The sequence below is a fragment of the Equus caballus genome, chromosome 16 (genome assembly GCF_041296265.1).
Source record: "Equus caballus isolate H_3958 breed thoroughbred chromosome 16, TB-T2T, whole genome shotgun sequence".
NCBI classification, from domain to species: Eukaryota; Metazoa; Chordata; class Mammalia; order Perissodactyla; family Equidae; genus Equus; species Equus caballus.
In genome coordinates, this window is record NC_091699.1 from 22,813,287 (window position 1) to 22,835,492 (window position 22,206).

At 40.1% G+C, this 22,206-nt stretch overlaps 1 protein-coding gene and 1 long non-coding RNA gene across 11 annotated transcripts in view; one reads left to right on the top strand and one right to left on the bottom strand.

Annotated features, from left to right (window-relative positions):
- The window catches only part of ITPR1 (inositol 1,4,5-trisphosphate receptor type 1), a 318,979-nt gene that overhangs the window by 233,315 nt on the left and 63,458 nt on the right, over positions 1-22,206 (bottom strand). Inside the window, exon 1 of one of the 10 annotated variants that reach the window (XM_070238560.1) lies at positions 892-938. The exons of the other annotated variants lie outside the window; for them this stretch is intronic. The gene's annotated coding sequence lies outside the window, so the exon portion shown is untranslated. Of the gene's footprint in view, positions 1-891; positions 939-22,206 lie in introns of those variants that run through there. 10 annotated transcript variants of the gene reach the window in all.
- Positions 6,957-8,896, top strand: LOC138918200 (uncharacterized). Its single transcript, XR_011427222.1, has 3 exons — positions 6,957-7,050; positions 7,273-7,402; positions 8,027-8,896. It is a non-coding gene; the product is annotated as an uncharacterized lncRNA (long non-coding RNA).

Consider the following 22,206-nt stretch of genomic DNA (forward strand, 5'->3'; position numbering starts at 1 on the left):
GAAGACTGTCACAGATGTCAGCTCAGGGAAAATCTTCCTCAAACAAAAAGAGGAAGACTGGCAACAGATGTTAGCTCAGGGCTAATCTTCCTCAGCAAAAGTAAAATAAAATAATAAATTCCTGTAGAGTCACATAATTGGATGGCTTTATGTGCTTAACCCAGCATTAGGCAAACTCGTTCATAATGTACCTAGGATATTGCCTTGAATCTTCTCACACTTGCTTGTTATTTTCTAAAGAGAAAACAGAAATGCCCAAACCTGACAGGACTGAACTGAGCATCCAGGTGCCAAAACAATTGCCCAGTCAGGGAACGGCACAGAATTAGTACCTAAGGACGGCAGAGTACACCAGCATGCCTCTAAGTGGTTGGCTAGGCAAGTAATACATTCTGACAGCGTTAAGGTCAGTTTTAATTCTAGTATTTAACATTCAGAGGCCGCCCTTCTGTTTTTCTCCTTCTGGCTTTCCATCCCCGTAAATTTCTAGACGTCACACATGTGCCTCCTCATTAGCCTCTCGGGATGCCCTATGGTACTCGCATCCCTTAACTCCACACACACCAGAAATGTACTGCAAGGTAAGGAAGAAGAATAGGAAGTCTTTCCGTGACAGGCAGAGCCGGAAGAGAGACATGCAGCAAAGATGAAAAAATGCTCCCCTAGCAAGCCCTTGAAAATGAAAGTGAGTTCGAGGAGCTTCACTGCTTCTCCCACTGAGCGGCAGCCTCTGCATTCTGGGAGGTGAAAACATCTCCTTCAGCCCCCTCCTTCCAAATCCTTAATGAATTCAACTTCCTTATACTTAAAGAAAACAAAAACAAACAAAAAATCCACCCCCCCACCCCCAGAACGACAATTCTTTTGGCAAAGAGTGATGGATTAACTTACATCAACCTCGCTTCCTCTCCTCCCTTCCTTCTCTATCCCCATCTTTTATCAGGAAGAATATAACTATCTTTCTGAGAATGGGAGTCTACAAATTTCCTTTTTAGGCTAAAACACTAAACAAATAAAAGCTCCAAGAATTAAGCCACACCTCATCTCTCTACAACTTACGCTAATTATTTTTAAAACAATGCTATTTAGAAACCAGGGAAGGGTATGTTGTCAGAATTCTAGACTCCACTTGGTCAAGGAAGGGAGGAGTGGGGGGGGGGGGGGCAGTGCTAAGAAGATGACTTCATATATAATGAACATGGTAAGAATAAGTTTTCTTAGAAATAACATGAAAAGAGGTACTTAAAGAATAACAGATGGTGAACTCTATTAAACTTGGGATGCAGAGCTCTCGTGTGAGCAAAATTATCTATTCCTTAAAAGGGATAGGAAAAAGCCCCAAAAGAAGTAGAGAGAAAGCAGAACTGAAAATAATAATTAAAGGAAAGGCAATCTAGACAGGAAGATACTGGGGAAAATGAGAAGGGCATGCCCATCCCAGGCCGGGGACAAAGCCAAAAAGCCAGCATCTTTCACAAGTCCCTAGTTTCAAAAGGAAGTTTATTCTGCACTATATATATTACATGTAAATTTCTCCTTAGTGAGGGATATAACACCATCAGCCCTGTATACACTGAGACTTCTCAAGGATACTCCAACCCCGCAATTGCCCCAGTTCAAAACAGACACCACAGAGCTGCAAGCAAGCTCTGCTTCCCAGCTCAAAACTAGATGAAAGTGGGAAATAGTCCTTGAAACTGGTGAAACAGCCCTTTCCAGGAACAACGAAGCCCACAGCTTTACCAAATAAGGCAAGTGAAAGCAAAAAGCCAAGGAAGAACAGGCTCAAGCTGTATCTTTCCTAAAACCAGCCAGCTGGATGACAGAAATGTGAGGATCCCGATTCGACCAGCATGGATTGCAAACGGGAAGAGAAAATGCGAAGAAGCTACAAAGGAAAGAATATTTTGCCAAGGAGAGGCCTGTAATGGACTGATCCCAGCCCATGAAACTTTCAGGAAGTTCAAACCCGCTGAGCTGCTGAACGTTCTCTTGTGAAACTCGTAATTCAAACTGGAACAAGTCAGTGCTATGATTCGATCCCTAACTTTGTTTTCTTCCATATCGTGTATGTATAGTTTTGTAGCACAAAGTTCAGATATAACATAATTAGACATCATTATAGGTGAGGTCATTCAATGAATTTTCATTTTTCAAAATGAAAATATTCATGAGACTACTTGTATTTAAATGTTTATTTAATTGTATTTTTTTGCTTCCAAAGAAGCTCCAAATCCAATTTCCTGTTTTAGCAAAACACCCTTATTGGAGAAATGGCTTGATTTTTAAAAACTCTTTTCCTTCCCTCCTTATGCCATGAGTCTTTTATAGGCTGAAGACGAATTTAAATAAATATTGGAGAGAAAGACTACTAAAATAAAGGCTGGGGGTAGAAAAAAATTTCTTTCTAGGGCTCTGATTTAGACTTCACCACTCTCTTTCACAGGTTTTCAGACATGCCACCAGCCCAAAGAGTATGGACATCTTACAGCAGAGGAGGTGGCTTCCCACAAACACATACATCGCTGGGAAAAGGACGACACATTCCATAAATTTTTCCACAAATTCTAGCATTGCTTTCACTTTCCTTGAGTCATTTAGGTTTCTGAAAGCTAATCATCTCACAGAAAAATCAAACAGATGGTAAGAAACTTCCATAGTCAGGAAGAGATGCATTCCAAGGGTTAAGAGGCTCAGAGAAAATGCATTGTCCAGTCAATTGCTAGTCCCTTTAAATCCAGAATGTGCATCCTCTCTCTGTCTGCTTCTTTTTAATGCAACATGATCAGTCACTTACCATCCTGGATCTTTTTTTTTTTCCCCTTAAAGTTTGGAGAAGATAACACAACCCACAACGGTAAAGAGAGGCACACAGACTACTTCCTTCTCTAAATGCACCTCTGCTGGCGGGTGGGGCAAGGAGTTGGTGACTGACTCTTCACAGCACACTGAGAAGTGGGTCAACTGGGCTCATCCTGGACATGCTCAGAGTCGGGGGAGAGCATTTTCCTCTAGACGCAACAGGAACACAGCCTTTAGGCATTAAATTAACCAGCTGTTCCTTTGGCATGCTCCAGAGTTTCTGGATCTGAAAGTGTGTTTATTTGCTAGAGGGAAAGGGAAATTGTCTACTTGATAAAAACAAGAGATGTTTAACCTCTGAGTTCAGAGCTCGATTTCTGATGCCAGGTTGACAACATTGGCAAATATACTTCTTGGTAATGTGACTCAGGCCAGCACAGGAGTACTGGAGTATTCACGAAAGTACTGGAGTATTCACGAAAGTCTCATGTGTAGCATAGCTGAAGAAACGACGTCAGCATTAGGAAATGCAGTGAAGAGTTTAAAAGGCATAACAACCCTGTCGTTTGGTTACTTTAACCTGTGATCTGTTTATTTCCATTTCTCTCCTTTTTTTAAGTCCTAAAAGAAACTCATGAAGTCTTCAAGACCCAAATAGACCATTTCTTTTAGACGATTAAAAAAAATAAAAGCCTATCTAAATTATTTTAAATTTCTTTAATAGTTCGTGTGGGCAAGATGACATTTTAAGTCCACAAGGAAAACTGCAGGTCCCTCCAACACCATAAAAGCCTTGGAATGACCTAGCAAAACTGGTTCTAGGGCACAATTTCTGGCCCATACTATTTAGTTATAACCAGGGCAGAAAACAACACGGTTCCCCCTGCAGTCATTTTTGCATCACAAACGGCTTCTGAGCATTTGGTTATTTTTAGCACTTCATACAGTGGAGTCTGCACAAAGCAAAAATAGACGTTTGCTTCATATAAAATTTGTAATGGGGTGGGCGTTGCTTGTTGTCCCAGACTCATTTAATACTGAGCAAGGACGGTTCCCAATATAGACTGCGACTACCATCCTAAATTTTCCTAACAGAGGTTTATATAGAATATGGCAAGCAACCTAAAATTATGTAAAAGTGACCGACATATACAACACTGGTCTGGGAACAACAAAGAAGCCTTTCCTGGGAGTTTTGAATCCTCCAACAGATGGCTAAACTCGGGACACGAGGCCACAGCATCACAGTAGATGTGTTTCATCCATGCAGGCCTCTCATTGGCAAGGAGGGGCTGTCATTTGACATTCCTCCTCTATCTTGCTAATGTGGACTCAGCAAAAACATTCTCCAAGATGGCTGGGCCAGCTGGATGGACGTGGGTCGCTTCTAAATGGTTCACAGGGGAATTATTTTTAAATTTTACCAGTACCTGAAACAGATGGTACTTTAAGTCTCTGCAACGTTTGAGTTGGGGGTGGGGGGTAGGGATTGGTGTATATCCCAGGGTCGACGCAGTTAAGTCCTATGAGCTATGAAGTCCAGAGGTATAGAGTTTAATTAACTGCTCTGGCACCTAATATACTACTTGGTATTTATAGAAACAATAAATATTTGCTGGGACAAGGTGAGAACCTTATCTCCTCTTGCCTGATGTTTCCATTGTTGGAGGAATCTGCCCAAGGGTTAACACTCCCAGCCTCTCTCCAACCCCCCTCAATCCATCCACCCAGTGGGAGGAAGTCCCAATTCAGTGATTGGAGGGGCTGGGGAAGGCTAGGCATGCTCAGTTCAGCCCCTGTGGCTTGCCCACAGAGAGGGTCTGTTTTGATTAGCTCAGCCATGGAAACTGTCCCTGTAAGGGGCTGAGGATAAGGACAGTTGTGGGGGACTATTAACAAGCCCGTGGGACAGCAGGGCTAAAGCCACATCCTTCATGTGCTTTGTCAGTGAGCTATAGAACACGGGCGCAGCAAGCTCTCCATGCTGCTCATCTATAACCTCCCTGTAACAATTGTTCTCGCTGCCAGGATATCAGGAGATTAGATAACTATGCTGATCTGAATAACTGGCTTGGTAGTTTTTAATAAAGCAAAATGTGGGGGATTCGTGGAGTTCTCTTGTTCTTTGAAACTGTGAGATGGGTCATAAGGAATAGCTGGATGAGTAAGTTTGAAAAACCACTTCTCTGAACCATCAACCAACCAATTCCTTATTTAACTAACCAGAACTTTAACCTTCCTCTTCACTCCTGAATACTTAATACTGTTAAGATTCTCCTTCAGGGGGTCTTGCAACATTTCATATGGTTTTAAAAAAAGAAGGCTTGATTTGATTTAACATTCAAAATGCACTTATATCTACTTATCCAATCCAGATAAAATATGCCTGTAATCTGCAAAGCGGAGGATGTGCTTTAAAGAAAAAACAATTCCACATAAAGTCTATGTCCAACCACACTTCATAGAGCACCAAGAAGAACCCACTATGCCATCTGAGAATGCCACATTTCAATTCTCTGTCACAAACAAAAACTCTAGCTCAGTGCCACTGGCTAATATGAACTTTCCTGCAGAAAGGAACTTAGATCAGTAATAGGCTCTATTTAAAGGGAAACCACCAAAGATGGACACACTGTCAGTGATGGACCAGTATTTCCTTTCTCTAAGTACATCCAACTCAGCAACCAATCATTTCACAACCATTTATCCTAAAAGGAGAAAACAGATTTCCATGAAGACAGTTCTTGGTCAGGTTACAGGATCTACGTGATACCTCCTGTAAGCTATTATTCTAAACTTTTAAGCTATATAATATAAATTATATATGGCATCTATATAATACATAAAACAACTATTTAGAAATATTTATTGATATTAATGGGGTATTATAATCATTATATGATAACTAATATTTACAGAGCTCAACAAATGCTCAGTTGTATTACTATTATTAAGTGCTTACAATGTTCTGTGTACTATGTAAGTACTTTACGATATCATCTCATTCTATCATCAGAGTAACACATCTTTTAGAAGAAGAAACCAAGGCTGGGAGAGGTAAGTAATCTTCCCAATTCCACACAGCTGATTAGCTGCGGGGCTGGGAATCAAACCCAGGCAATCGGACCCCAAGCCTACCACAGGAAGTCACTGCCCAAATGGAGCATCTCTTTATCGGAATGCTCAGATCACGATAGCCATAGAATAACTCATACAAATGGTTAGGCAGAACCAAATGAAACATTTTAGTAGGTCAAAATTGGCAGTATCACGTGCGTCAGTCAAATTTTTTTCTAGGCAGAATTGTAGAAGCCTCAAAATTACAAGATAAGAAACAAAAGATGCCTGAGCCCTTGAGTCCTACCCTCTCAATGACACTGCAAAGTTTGCTGTTATCTACTTCATTTGGTCTGTCTCCACACAGACCAGTAGTAAGGACTCTGTGCTCACAGAGACAAAACGTAAAGGCCATAAAAAAAAAATCCACCATAGAAAAACTTTTTGAGGTTTGGTCATTTATAATTCTTTTGTTGTTCCCTGGAAACTCTACACATTTCATCATGGCAATCAGGAGAGCCCTCAATGGTCAAATTTCACACACAAATGTTGATCGGAAGATTACTGAACACAAGGGCCCTCGGGGGAAGGAGATAGGAGCAATGGTCACTCAAACACTGAGGAAGTCCACCACGGAACACAGAACCCCTAGAGAATGGGTAAGTACCAAGGCCTCTTCTTGCTCTGGAGATATTACAAGTTCCACAATTCTAAGTAGCAAAGAAATATGGAATAATAACTAGATGAATGCCCTTGTTGTCAGCCACGGAAATTTCTAATTTGAACATGGATGCCAATACACAATGGAAGGAAACTAATCAAGAAGGTCAAACTGAACTTATCCCTCCTATGATTTTTTGTCTTCTCCGATACAGTCACTCAAAAGATAAAAAATTCACTTCTAAAAAAAGCAGCAGAGAAAATCTGTTTTCTATAGAATCTTATGTAATTAAGTTTGTAACCTCATATCAAACAATTTAAAAAAAGAAGCACGCCTATACAAAAGCTCAATTTATTCACTTGTGACCTTTAAAAAGCCCAATGGTGTCAAGCAGTAGCAATCTGAAAGTAATAATTTTTCTCCTCCTCTTTGCTATAGACAAACTATGAGCCGGAAGTAAAAGGGCTAATATTTCAAGATGCATATGGAATGTGCAGTCTCATTGGCATTGGTTGTTGGATGAGCTTCCGGTAATAACGCTGTTACCCTTCAGGACTGTCTGCACCAGGATATGCTATTTTATGCACTAATGTAAGACTGGGGGAGGGAGAGGAGAATAAGAAACCAATATGGCTTCTATCCAATGTACTGCAGTTAGAATACCCCAATATAGACACCCCTAGTGTCCTTCCCATTTCCTCTATAACATTTATCACACTTGTAATTACAGTCTGTTCTGTTACATTTGACAGTTGGTGAACTCAAGAAATCTTGTTTTATCCAAAATGATGTTACAATTTTTTCTATGAGGTAAAAAAGCCTTAGAGAGAGGAGGACCTGCAGTCATGAAGTCGTTTTTCTGGAGGAATTTCAACGGCACAGGTATTTTTGTAGTTATAGTGCACCTTGTTATTACAAGCTGGAAGAAAACAAATCAGTTGATCAAAACCAATGAAAATCAAACTAATTTTCATGGAGGAGATCTTCAGTGACTCAGAAGACCCTCTAGTACCTCCACGTTTCTAGACTCCTGCTACTCAGTATGGTCCACATACTGGCAGCGTCAGCATCCCTGGGGGTTTGTTGGAAACTCAGGACCTGAGCCCTCACTCTAACCTCACAGAATCTGCATTTTTAACAAGATCCCTGGGTGATAGCCTTGCATGGCAAAGTTTGAGAAGCACAGCTGTATAGTATCCAAATAAATCACAAAAGGTTGCATTAAATGAAAGAACTGAGGGCCAGCCAGCAAGCTGTCACTCAAACAGTGCAGCTGCGTAGAGAGCTGCACAGCTAATTGTGTACCCAGATCCTCATTTCAGTCATCTTGTAATGGATAGGAGTCTGCGTAATGCAAAGCTTGTTTCCTTATAAAACAACTGGCATCGTGGGAAAAAGAACTAACAGTAGCAGAAATTCCCGTACTTCTTGTACAACTGACACCTTCTTTAGACTGTCAACTCCATGAAAGTAGGGACTGTATCAATTCTTTTTTTTTTTCCACAGAGGAATCTCAGCGTTGGATGAAATAACAAATAAGTGGAATGATTACTCCTTGGAGATCTCCGAATTTTAGCCAAAGCTCTGCTGACCCCCTCACAACTTACTCCCCTGGCTCTGGGGCTCCCAGTCTTCTCCTCTCTTAAATGATGGAACAAGAAGCTACTGTCTGAGATTAGCTCCAGTTCTGATGTGCTGAAACACAAATCCCTCTAGAGTGACATTTTCACTTAAATATTAACCTCATGCTAAGCCACATTCAAACAAAAATATTAAGTATGGCCCAAAGCATTCTAAGGATAACAGATTCAATTGCTATTATCTGTTCCGACCTCAGTCCCTCCAGTGATAGCAAATGTCTGCAACATGTGCTCCTTCTAGATAAATTTTCTGTTTCTGTCTTGGGAATCAGCCTGCCTCCTTACGGAATGCAATCGTTTTTTCCTGCCAAGCATCTGCCTTCCACCAATCCTTCTTTCTCCCTACCATCATTTCCCGTCATCACTTTTCACAGCACAGTGTGTGAACCACCTACACCAGTATAATGCTAGGCTTTCCCCAAACCCACGGAATCTGGGCACAGGACCTAGGAATCCACATTTTAAACTTGTTACCGAGGTATTTCTTATGCACCCGCAAGTCTGGAACCCACTGTTTAAAGACCAATTTGGGTACTATCTACTCTCATGACTCCAATTGCCCAACAGTTCCATTCCCTACCGATCAGTTCCTTCTATGAGCTCAATGCATTTACACTACAGACATTAGCTTTATACTACCTTGCAATGCTTGCTAATTATTGCCTATTAGGATTTTTTTTCAATTATGATGATGAAAAGAAACAATAAAACCACTTTGTGACTCACTATCTAAAAATAGTGGTTAATTTTTTTTTTAGCCATTACTACCCCACCACTCCTTACATATACAACATCAACACCACTCTCTTCCAATACAAGGTCACTCACAGCCATTAATAATATTAAATATTTGGGGCCAGCCCCGTGGCCGAGTGGTTGACTTGGTGAGCTCTGCTTCAGCCACCCAGGGTGTCGCCAATTTGGATCCTGGGCGTGGACATGGCACCGTTCATCAGGCCACACTGAGGCAGCATCCCACATGCCACAGCTAGAAGGACCCACAACTAAAATATACAACTATGTACTGGGGGGATTTGAGGAGAAGAATAAAAAGAAGAAGATTGGCAACAGCTGTTAGCTCAGGTGCCAATCTTTAAAAAAATACTAATAATAATATTAAATATTTCACAAAAACAAATGGACAACCCACAGTCATGTTTCCACTCTTACTCACTCACTCATCTAGTTATCCCTGCCAATAGTGATGTAGATCTGGGGAAGACAACCATCAACAAGCTCCCTGAGAGCAATGATATTTTCAATGTAGTTTTTGCTTTTGTAGGCAACTATATTTTATCTTCCAAGCATGCCATCACAGAACTAGAATCTAACCTATTTCATCTGGTTTCCCTCTATATATCCTATCAGGTATGGAGGAAGCCAGGAAAAGGTGATAGATAAATTCCATTTAAATCTTCTGATTTTCCTCCATCCTCCCCTTAAAAGATGTTTGATCCCTTTTATTTGTGCTCCTATAATGTGCTTTCCTTAATCCTAGCACCAGTCTGAGTATGTGATCTACTTAAATATCTGCACCAGGAGATCTTCTTGCAGGTAAGAATTATGGTTGGTTTGTTTTCTTAAGAAAGCTTTTTCACTGAAGTATAACATCCATACAGAAAAGCATACAAATCGTAAGTAGAGAACCTGAATCTTCACAAACTGAACACAATTGTGTAAGCAACACTCAAATCGAGAAACCAAACACTGCATTTGCAATCATCTTTGAATCTCTTGCAATTGACAGACCCCTGGTTGCTTATCTAAAGACCCCAGGATTCTACAGACCTGTTCTAAATATCACTGTTTCTAACAGACTAGTAAGAGTGAAACAGACTTCTCAAGCCCATGAGGAGGCGTGAACAGGCAAAGATGATGTTCCAACCCTAGGACATTATCACTGTGACTGATGCATCAGAAGCTCTCTTCCACAGCATGGAAGACCATTTAAGGTAGAAGCGCTCTGCTCAGCAAGCGTGTGCAGATCCTTTAGAATTAACTGAATGTTTCCATTAGAATAATTTCATCACAAACCCAGCTAGAGGAAAACAAAGCTGTTACACATAATTCTAATCCCAGAGCTCCCAAAGTACAAGATGGCAGGTAAGAGAGTGCCAGGAATATCCCAAACAACCTGGGAAGAAAAGCCCATTGTTTTTGATATTTTGGCACCTTTTATAAGGAGGGTAAGAGGAGAGTCCATTATATAATTCACAGACTTGTCAAGCTACCATCTCCCCTGCAGGAGGAACGTCTGGCTGTACTTTATGCTTTAAAACCCATTTCCAGCATTCATTGTGCACATGAGGCACTGCCCTCACATTACAATAAGAAATGTGATTGCAGGTAATAAGGAGCAGCCAACACTCATTTAGGAAGGTGATCTGGGGTCAAGAGGACAGAGGCAAATAATTCCCATCAACCCCTGCACTGTTTTTTTCAATAAGAGGTTGGATGAGACATCATTACTTTCCCTCTCAGATCTTGAGAGCAGCAGCCCACAAGTGAATAAGAGCTGGAGAAATCAGCTGGAGGTGGAAGATACACCACGGGCACTTTCCCTGGAAGTCACCCCCACCTAGAAGGTGTATACTAGGTATCTCTGTTTAGCCATCTGTTTGGCCAAAGCTGTTTAAACACAAAGTATTCTTTTATTCATTCATTCATTCAACAAATATTTACTGAGCATCTTTGAAGTATCAGATAATCAGATGCTGAGATAGAATCTCTACATTCATGGTGCTTATATTCCCTTGGAGGAGAAAGCCAATAATAAAGTCACAAACAGATACAGTATGATGTCAGATAGTGGTAAAATGCTCAAAGGTTGACAGTGAGTGGCTTTTTAGATAAGGTGGTTTGGAAAGGCCTCTCTGAATAGGTCACAACTGTGTAGACACCCCAATTAAGTGAAGGAAAGAATAAATCAAATGTCTGTGAATAAAGCCACCCAGGTTGAGTGTTCATCAAGTGCAAAGGCCCTGAGGCAGGAACAATCTTAGCGTTTTAAGGCACAATAGGAGATCAGTGTGTCTAAAGCCATGTGAGTAAAGGGATAAGAATTTTTAGCACATCATATACCAAAGGACAGACTTTGTATCTTATCCCCCATGTGATGGGAGCCATTAGAGGGTTCTGAGCAGAGGAGTGATAAAATCTGTTCTATGTTTTAAAATTATCACTCTGGTTGCTCTGTGGAGAAGAGACTTCAGGGGTCATGCATGGAAACAGGGAGCTCAATTAGAAGACTCATGCCGTGGTCCAAACAAGAGCCAATGGCAATTGGGAAAAGGGTGACAATGATGGACCAGGTGAGCAGCAGTCAGCTGGAAGATATATTTTGAACACAAATCAAGATTTGCAATGGATTCGATTAGCAATCTAACTTAAATTGAGAGAGAAGTTCAAAAAGACTCCAAATCTTGTATGTGGAGAAATTGGAATCCTTGTGCACTATGGGTGGGACTGTAAAATGGTGCAACTACTATGGAAAACATTATGGAGGTTCTTCAAAAAATTAAAAATAGAACCACTATATGCTCCAAAGATCCCACTTCTGGGTATATATATCCAAAAGAATTAAGACAGAGATTTGCACCACTATTCACAATATCCAAGAAGTGGATGCAACCCAAGTGTCCATGGACAGATGGACAGATGAATGGATAAATAAAATGTGGTATATGCATACAATGGAATATTATTCAGCCTTAAAAAGGAAGGAAGTCCTGTGACATGCTACAACATGAATGAATTTTGAGTACATTATGCTAAGTGAAATAAACCAGTCACAAAAAGACAAATACCATATGATTCCACTCATATGAGATATCTAAAGTAGTCAAATTCATAGGAACAGAAAGTACAACGGTGGTTACCAGGGGCTGGAGGGAAGGGGGAAAAGAGGGTTGTTGTTTAATGGGTATAGAGTTTCAGATTTACAAAATGAAAAAGTTTTGAAGATCTGTGTCACAACAATGTGAATGTACTTAACATTACTTAATTGTATACTTAAAAATAGTTAAGATAGTAAATTTTATGGTGTTTTTTACCACAATAAAAAATGAAATTCATGTTAAGTATCTATTGTGTTTAAGATAACAGTAAATGAAAATATGATCCTAATTAGCAAATCTTTTAAGATCCATTTTATTTCTTCTACATCATATTGCTTGTAAATTTTCTCTCTTTTATAATGTATATACTATATTAGAACTGTAGTATATCCACATAATTTAAAAATATATAACCAAACATTAAAAAAAAGATTCTAAGGCTTAAACTAATGGGAAATTGGAATTGCCATTTACTGAGAAAAGAGTGAGGAGTGCAGATGTATGAGGGGGAATCAAGTGTTCCATTTGGGGTATAAGTTTGAGAAGCCTATGAGATGTATCCACATGAAGATGTGGAATAGGACATGGTATATGTGAGTCTGGAGTTAAAGGGAAAATCTAGCCTGGAGACAGAAATTTATGAGTCATCAGAATCAAGACAGCACTTAAAGTAATGGGACTGGACCAGATCAGTAAGTGAAGAAGTAAAGAAACAGATGAAGTCTGAGAACTCAGCCCTGGAAGACTCAAAGAGCAGACCAAGAATAACCAATCCATGAGGGAGGATTTGGGGACATAAATTTGAGACTGACAGACCCAAATGGTGAGATGGTGGTAGGTACTTGAGCTAAAAGGCCACACAGAATTGGGGTTGAGATGCCCACGCTGGGTCACAAGCAATAGAGAAGAAATAGAGAGGAGCAGAGATGAGAGAAGCCATGTGCACTGTCACAGACAAAAGAGAATAACCTCAAAGTATAACATCTAGCAGTTCCAGTATCAGTGGGATCTGTCTATTATTGGTTTTCTGCTTTTATATGTTTGTGAACTTGTCTGTTATGTTTATAATAACCTTCAAGCCAACTTGAGTTGGTTTCTGTTCTTTACCACCTAATAACCCCTGATGACATTCTAAAGAAAGGAGACAACATATGTGGTGGATAAGAAGAAGAAGTCAATAGAAATTCTATACCTCACTTGGGGGATGGCCACATTGAGCCCCAGTTCTTCACTCCTTCCTATATCCATGCCCTTTGCTATGTGACTTTGCAGTGCCGATCTACAGTGGGTGGGGTGGCCTGCTCTGCCTCTTGACTTTGGGCTTAGCCGAGAGTGACATGCTTTGGTCCGCAGACATGATGCAAGCAGAGGCTTCGGGGCTTGTGAATTGCGGCTTGCTCTCTAGAGCTACCACTGTGACAGCTGGAGAATGAGACATGTGGAGCAGAACCAAGTCAGCCAGTCACCTCACCCCATTGGACAGCCAGCCAACCACTAGACATGTGGGTAGGATCACCCATGATGAGCAGAACCTCTGTGACCCCAGACATGAGCAATGAACACTTATTATTGTATGCCCCTGAGGCTTTGTAATTTCTATGGAGCAAAGATAACTGATCCATCATGCATAAAAACACTGATTGGATTTGATCAACTTATTTCCTATCCACAGTTATCACCACTGATAAGCGAGGATCAACTTGGCCCCCACAAATAGCCAAACATGGACAAAATGTAACTGATAGAGCAAAAAAGAGAGCTGCAAAAAGATCTAGACAATACAAGACCTGCCTGATCTATCATCAACTACTTTAGAATTAGCTATAATTTTAAGGTTTATTGTAAAATAAACAAACAAATAAATAGGCAAGCAAATAAAATAATATGGAAGACTATCAGGCATTTAGACGCCTCTATTCACCATTTGCTATACAGTGGTAAAAACCCAAAAAGTGGTCTCATTTTCTTTTAATAAACAGTCTTTTATTCTTTCAGCATAAAAACATCATTCATCTAAAGGGAGCAGTTACATAGTCTACTTGTCTTGTTAGGCTAAACTGTACATCAATTCTAAAAGCATTACTTAGAGAATGATTTTACACAAATTCAAGTTAGCATAGCTCTCAAAAATGCTACTCATAGATTATAAGAAATTGTGAACACACAGAGCTGGCTATTTTACGAGAAGTGTTGAAGTTCTCAATGAACTGAAATTAATATGTCAATAGTCCATACTTTTAATTTGATAATAACCGGAGGCTCAGGAGCCTAAGAAGTTTGAAAGAAGCCTACTAACAACTTCATATTTGCCTCAGATAAATTTTGAAATCTTGTCGTTTTCTCTCAGCAACTCTATTTGCATTGTACATTGAAACAGCAAGCTTCAAAGTTGGAGTGTGAAAATACGCAACGCCTGAAATTGAAGGGTAGCTCAATTGTAGAGTTGAGAGAAGAGAGAAAATGAATAGCAATATAACCCTTAGCTGTTATACTTGGGACTCCTGAAGTCAAGAATATCAGTAAATACCAGTCCTTGGTCAGACACAGTTTAAAAATATTAAATTCCCACAGGAAGTCCTTTCCTTGAACTTGAATATAATTGCCTTTAGATCTTTAGTAGCCATTCAGAAAAAACTTAATTAAATATACGTGAATGCATTCAATAGCTGGTCTTCAAAAACCACAGTTATTTTAGAGTTCAATAAGAACAAAATTTAAGTTTAAAACTGGTTTCCAAAACCATGCAACTCCCACTACAAGCTCAAAGACCTTTTTCTTAAATACCAAAATATTCACACACCCTTTTAAAGGCATCTATGAAACGGTTGTGTTACCTATGCTAGCAAACACGCGGAAACCCCGGTTCCCAGTTCTCGGATTGTGGGTTCTGGAATCTCTCATAATACACAAAAAGAAAGGAAAGCATTTTTTAAAAGGCACCAGAGATCTGAGTTTAAGATTCTTTAGCTTAAAGTTCTCACACACCAAGTTTTGTCCTTTGACACTCAATATTCATTTTTCCATAGAAAGAGTGGTCACAGAAATGACTTCATTTATAGATACTTTTAAAATTTCATTTGTTTAAAAATGTATAACAGTATCGTTATAATGCTACATTGTTATACTGTTATAAATTAAATAAAACGTTTTAAAAATCAAATTTAAATTTTATATGAAAGATTGGAAGTAAGGAAACTCTTCTAGACTATCACCAGAATTAACTTTCTAAAAAAAAATTAAAAACAAATTTAATCATTTTAAGTCACTTTCTGGCTTAAAAACTCTCACGGAGTCCCTGGACTCTACCAGATGAAGTCCGTATGCCTTGAAGAGGGCATAAAATAGCATTTCCACCCTCATCTGGAACCACTGCTGCCTGACCCCAGGCACCCTCCACCCCAGCCATGCAAGTCTGCCCACTGCCCTAGCAAGCTCTGCGCGGAATGTTCCCAGACCCTCCCTCTCCATCTGTGCTCACAGCCAATCAGATACCAAGTCCTTTGGAAGTACTTAGATTTCCCTCCTCTCCATCCCCACAGCCCAGGTTGCTTGCCATCTCTCACCCATACTGGAGAATAACTGATCTTTCTAAATCACCCCCTCTCCACACAACACATCTATCCACAATACTGGCAGAGCTGTCCTCCTAAAATGCAAATATACCAGACTCACTCCTCTGCTAGAGCCCTTCAACAGCCCTCGTAAAGGTACAACGCAAGCTGCTTCATTGCCCACAAGACTCTCCATGACTTTGGTCTCCAATCATCCAGCTTCACCTTCCCTGCAGCAGGACCCCTCAACCCTCCCTCTTGCCATGGTGAACCCCTTGCACAGTCCTCCCAATGCTGTTTGTATCTCCATTCTTTCACATGTGAGGTTATTTCTTTCTGGAATTCTTCTTCCTATCTTGTGCACCTGGAAAATGCTTCATCATCCTCTAAGAATTAGTTCAAGTGTCACCTCCTCTGTGAAGCCTTCCATGATTAACCCTTGACCCCAAGCATACTCCATATAGTTGACCACTGTCTTCCTTTGTCCTATCTCTAATCTTAGTTGTACTTGGGATCTAGCACCTTCTACACTATACTATAATCCCTTGTTGGCATGTCTCGTCTCCCACTACACTTTAAGTTCCATGAAAAGAGAATTTATCTTCTTATACTTTATCTTTTCACCTCCAACCTGGAGCACTACAAGAATTCAACAAGGAATTGATCTATCAGCAATTAGGCCTGTTTTCCTTATCACTAGTGCTATGAGAATGAATAAGAAGAGGAAGAACTAAAGAAAAATAGATAGCAATTGTTCAATGTTATCTAGTAAGAATTGAAGGGAATAAAGAGGAAAATTCACTCCCTCTTCAATTAACACTAACTGAACACATTATAGGCCACATTCTAAGAGTTTAACACATGTTTACTCATTTAATCCTCACAACAGGGTGATCAAATAGGTATTATTAATATCCCCCATTTTACCGATGAGGAAACTGAGGCAAAGAGAGACTAAACACCTTTCCCAAGGTCATATAGGTTATCAGTGGCAGAGGCAGGATTCAAACGCAGCCGGTCTCTAACCTACACTGTATCACCTCTCAAGATACACATCTAGGAGAGACAGTGGAAGGGAGGATTACCCAAACTGGGAACAGAGGAAGGCAGAGGTAAGGAATGAAACCTGACATAAACTCAACTCTCCTGAGGAGAAATTAAGAGAAGGAAAAATGGTCTCAACGGTTCTTGGTGCGAGGAGGTTATCTAGTAGTGGCCATTGCCCAAGGCAGGGTTGGTTATTGTCCAAAGTCACACGGGTTAGACAGGTGGCACAATGCAGGGAAGGGAAGGAGGGGGCATCTGTACTGCACTCAGGAGGTTAAGAACTTGGGAAACTCCTCTCAGTTGGCAGTGTATGTATCTTGTCTGTCTGTCTCTTGGGCCAAACACTGCTGGCTCTTCCTCTGCCCTCCCAACTCTGAGCTGGCTCTAAACTCTGAGCTTACCTGGCTTCACTCTTGGCTGAACTGAGTCATCTACTGCTTATCTTACCTATCTCTTCAGAGCTGAGGTTCTAGAAGCTGAATTCAACAAAGGCTTGCTCATAGGAGACACTGGAATAAAGGTCAATATGTTCTGGGGAAACAACTCTCATGCAACAAAATATTGCTCATATGTATAGTCAGGGTTCATTAAACAAAGTGTCCTTTTGAAAAGCAACTGTTAAACTCACGAGTTGAGGGCAGTGCTTAGAAGATCCATCCAACAGATGAAGGAAAAAATAGTCTTTTAAAAATCCAAGATTCAGTTTCCAATTTAGCTCCTAATTTGGCTTACAGATTCTTACAAGTCATGATTTTTTTAATTTATTTGTCCTGTGAATTTATCTTCTCGCCAATCTCCAACACATCTTTATGAAGTTTACTTGAGGATATGTCACAGCTCATTGTATAGAGATTTGGCTACTAGCAAGAGCAAAGGGCAAGACAGAGGCAACATTATGCCACTCAGATTCATGAAGAATGAGACATCTGAACTTCCTGGCACAAATCTTAGGCCAAAATGGTAGCAAAAGAAAAGGACAAGGAAACAAGTGAACCCTAATGTTCTGAATCATCAATATCACTTCTGGTGTGAGCCTACTTAGTCGACCATCAGAATCACTTTTCGAGATACTTTGACATTCATCTCCAAATTTCTGGGGTTGCACTCAATTTAATTCCCTAGAAGTTAAAATTTAAAACCTGTTTCAATATCAATCATATTTCTATTTAGCAGAGAGTCAACTGTTCAATAGTCTGCAGAATCCAATCTAGAGTAAAAGAGAATTTAACCATTCAGACCTTCCCCCGGGGTGGATAATCAATACAGCCTGCTCCCCGTGAGGACAAGCTCTCTTGCATGCTAAGGGGAGCTTTTGACCCCAAGCAGGAAAGAAAAAGCTGTTTATTTCTTGGCACCAGGAGACAAAATTTAATTTTACTTAGTGTTCATGAGCTTTTCATCTTCAAAGTGCTTCACAAATATTAACTAATTAATCTTCACAGTACTGCTACACGATGACATAAGATCTTTCAAGGATAAAGACCAAGGGAGGCATTAAACATCCAGGCAGTGGAATTCAGAAGATAAGAATCTCCTTTCACCTGGAGGTGCTATTAGTGGTTATTCCAGGCTCTTGTACTCCACCAAGTCTGGCAGGTTAAAATCAATATGAAAAATAGTGTTGAAACTAGAGCTGATGTGGTGACAAGGCCAAAGGTCCCTTACAGAACTAAGCCTCAGTTCCCTCACTAAAAGCAAGGTTCATTATAGAACTGTCTCCAGAGGATGCTTATAAGGATTCAACAGGCTAACCCCTGTCAAGACCTCAGCACAGAGGGGCCTAGTGCCTGGTAAGCACTCAATAAACACTAGTTGTTACAAATGAAAGGTGGCCATGTCTTCCAAGTGCCTAAGCTGAAAAACGGGTTAAGAGCTTCAGGGAATTTGCAGGCATTGTCCATTTTTCTCTTTGTGGAATGAATTTAGCCCCGTTACATACACCTCTCCTATAGGGTCACTGCAGATGTAATTAGTTAAGATGAAGCCATACTGGAATAGGGTAGGCCCCTAATCCAACATAACGGGAGCCTTACAAAAAGGGGATACTTGGACACGGACACACATGGGGAGAACACCTTGTGAACATGAAGGCAGAGATCAGGGTGATGTAACAGAAGCCAAGGAACACCGAAGATTGCCAGCAGATCACCAGAGGCTGAGAGAGAGACGCTGAGGAAAGATTCTGCCTCTTGCTTTCAGAAGGCTGCCAATACCTTAATTTAGGTGAGACAGTTTCTGTTGTTTAAGCCACCCGGTTTATGATGCTTTGCTATAGTAGCCCTTGCAAATTAATTTAGCCTCTAAATAAAGTCAATTTTGTTTAATAAACAACTATGAACCAAACTCCAAATGCAAGGATATTGGTCTCTCGATCCATAGATGCCCAAAACATCCTGAATGAATAAATCCAGCACAGTCTCCTCTCCTTGCCAAAGAAGAGTAGGCAGAATAGCAACGGGAGCCCTGGAAATCCACACTCCAGGGAACTGGGAACAGTGCTCCCGCAGATTGCTAGGAAATCAAACTCTGGTCACCTCATCTTTGCATGGCTTATCAAAACCCAATTTACATACTTCTCAATATCCAGTATAGAGAGGCAAAATTACTCCTTACATGGTCTTGACCACTCCATATAGTGGGAATGGGATAGGACATGTTGATGGGCTCCCTGCCATCCAAGCTTTCTTCCTATTTCTTCAACACTCCATGCACACACATCACAACTTTTACCCTCCATATTCCTGGTGCCTGGAAAACCGTCCTCCACAGGTTCACATGGCTGGCTCCTTATAGAGTATCAACTCTTACATTATCTTCTCTAGACATTCCCTCACCACCCTATTTTGCTGGCCACACCACTCCACCCTAGTCACACTGCATCCTATCATCTTATTTTATACCCTTCACAGCATTGATCACTCTCTGATGCACCTTGTATATTATTTATTGTTTACTTGCTTGGTGTCTGTCTTCCCTACCAGAATGCAAGTTCTACGAGGGCAGAGACTTCATTTGTCCCATTCACCACTATATCTCCAGTGCTTAGCACGGTGCACAGTGCATTGCAGGCAATTTTTTTTTAATGAATAAATGAGTACCACTTTCAAAGGTGAGCTATTTTCAGCTAGGTGCAAAGTCCTGCCATTTATTCAAGGGAGTTTATTCAATTGCATTAGCTGGTGCAATTATAAGATTCTGGAAAGTCTCAACATAGAGAGTTGGCAAATCTAAAACCTAAGATATTGGTAATGCATATTTAAATGATACCTACTATAAACAATTTGCTCAATGGAATATAAACATGTCAGATATCCCTTCCTAAGTAATCTCAGTTTAAACAATTAGTCTAACTGCTTCGCCCACTCAGTATTTTTTTCATACACTATCAGAAAAAAAAATTATGGTTACTACAAGACAAGCTTTTAATAAAACTGGAGACTATTACAACCCAAATGCAAAGCTACTTGTTGTAGCTTAACATTTCAATCTAACAATTTTTCTTATAAAAACATAATAAAGAATTTTTTAGAGTATCAAGATATTTTGATAAGATGTATCTAAATCCCAATCTTTTACATGTTTAGAAAGTAAACAAGCATTAAAAACAAAGTTGAATAAATGTCAGTGACCTAGGAGCTATTCAATTCAACTTGTCTAAATCATTCCCTGAAGAAAAATAGCCATTCTAAGAGTCACGAGCTCTGACTCCTGAAGGTGACCTTTATAGCAAAACAAACATCTGTTTATATTTTAAAATAGTTATTGGTAGCTCTATTACTCATGTTCTTTTATCCCACATTAAAAAAAAAAAAAACTTTTAAGTCATTCAGGTTAAACCATCAATATTACAAGCCAATGCTGTGAATAAAAAAACCCCAAAGTCCCTAAGCAAATGTAACACTGTCCCAAATCCATTCCAGATTCAAAAATGAGAGGTAAAAATAACTACTACACATTCTTTTTGTCAGTGTATCAAACTGGACTCAAAAAAGTCCCTAAGTTTTGGGGCCGGCCCCATGGCATAGCAGTTAAGTTCATGCACTCTGCTTCGGCAGCCTGGGGTTCGCCAGTTCATATCCTGGGTGCAGACTTACACAATGCTTCTCAAGCCATGCTGTAGTAGGCATCCCACACATAAAATAGAGGAAGATGGGCATGGATGTTAGCTCAGAGCCAAGCTTCCTCAGCAAAAAGAGGAGGATTGGCAGCGGACATTAGCTATCAGGACTAATCTTCCTCAAAAAAACATCCTTAAGTTTGAACCTAGAAACATACTTTAATGAGTTTGGGTTCTAAACAACTATGTATTAGTAAAGTTCAAAAGTTTAAAAAAAAAATACAGTAAAACCAAGCTAGGATTTCTGGAGCCATCATTAACCACTCAGTCACATTATCATTATGGTCACTAGAATTGGTCATATGTTATTCAGAGAATAAAGGAAGACAGTGGGAAATTCCATGTCATCCTTCTCAATTAGGGAAGTTGTTGCATTTGTTAAGATGGAATTTCACTCACATCACTACCAACTACAGGAAGAATTAGCTAATCAGATCATCCCCTTTCATCTGAGACTACTTACCCAAAACTACTTGGCATTACTAACACCTATTACACAAGAGTAATCAGCAAATCACAACCAACCAGGTCAGCTGCTGAAAATGGATCACAAGGCACTTAACACAATATTCTCCACCTCATTCCATGTATATCTCCAGCAGAATCAATAGGGACCTAAAGTCATATCAGCCTGCATTCTCAAAGTAGCAAAGTGCCATCCTGGAAGCAATTCACTGGCCTCCAAGTTGCTCTAGCCTCCTAGGTTATAAAGAATTATGTTTTAGCAAAGTTCAAAAGGTCCAAAAAAGAAGTCAGTCAAACCAAGCAAAGAGTTCTGGAGCCATCATTAACCACTCAGTCACAGCATCATAATCCACTGTTGCCTCTACTGCCCTTCATGAGAACTTGGGGATAGATTATGTGGCAGAGGCTAAGTTACTGCATCTACTACCCATGCACTAAAGTTAACCTGGTCCTCTGGAACGTTTTGAGATTTTCCAATGCTGTAAGGTGACCAACACTTTTCTCTTTCTCTTTGAGAGGAAAGCCCAAACCTTGTTCTCTCTCCTTCTACAGAAAGTCTAACGTGAGAGTCACCTTTTATGATTCCTGATTATTCATATGATTTGAAGAAAGAAGTAAAAAAGAAATAAAAAAGGAATGGTCAGAAAGTTGATATGAACATTAAGCATCCAGAAATCTAACAACAAAATATCACGGGACCTACTGGGGAATCTTATTACATAAAGAGATTCCCTTCACCGATGAAATATATGGAACAATAGCCTACAACTTGCTTCCACTTTTTCTTATTTCTCCATCTTTCCATTCGTCATCCATCCATCCACCCACATTTATGCCAGGCACAGTGTTTCCCGGCTGCAGTTATTTAAATATTTTTCTGTTTATGTGTGCGCCAAGTGCTATTCCAAGGTCTTTACAAATAGGAGGTCATTTAACCCTCATAACGACCTATGAGGCAGGACTATTATCCTCATTTTACAGATGGAGAAACTGAGACACAGAAAGATTAAGTAACTCACCCAAGGTCACA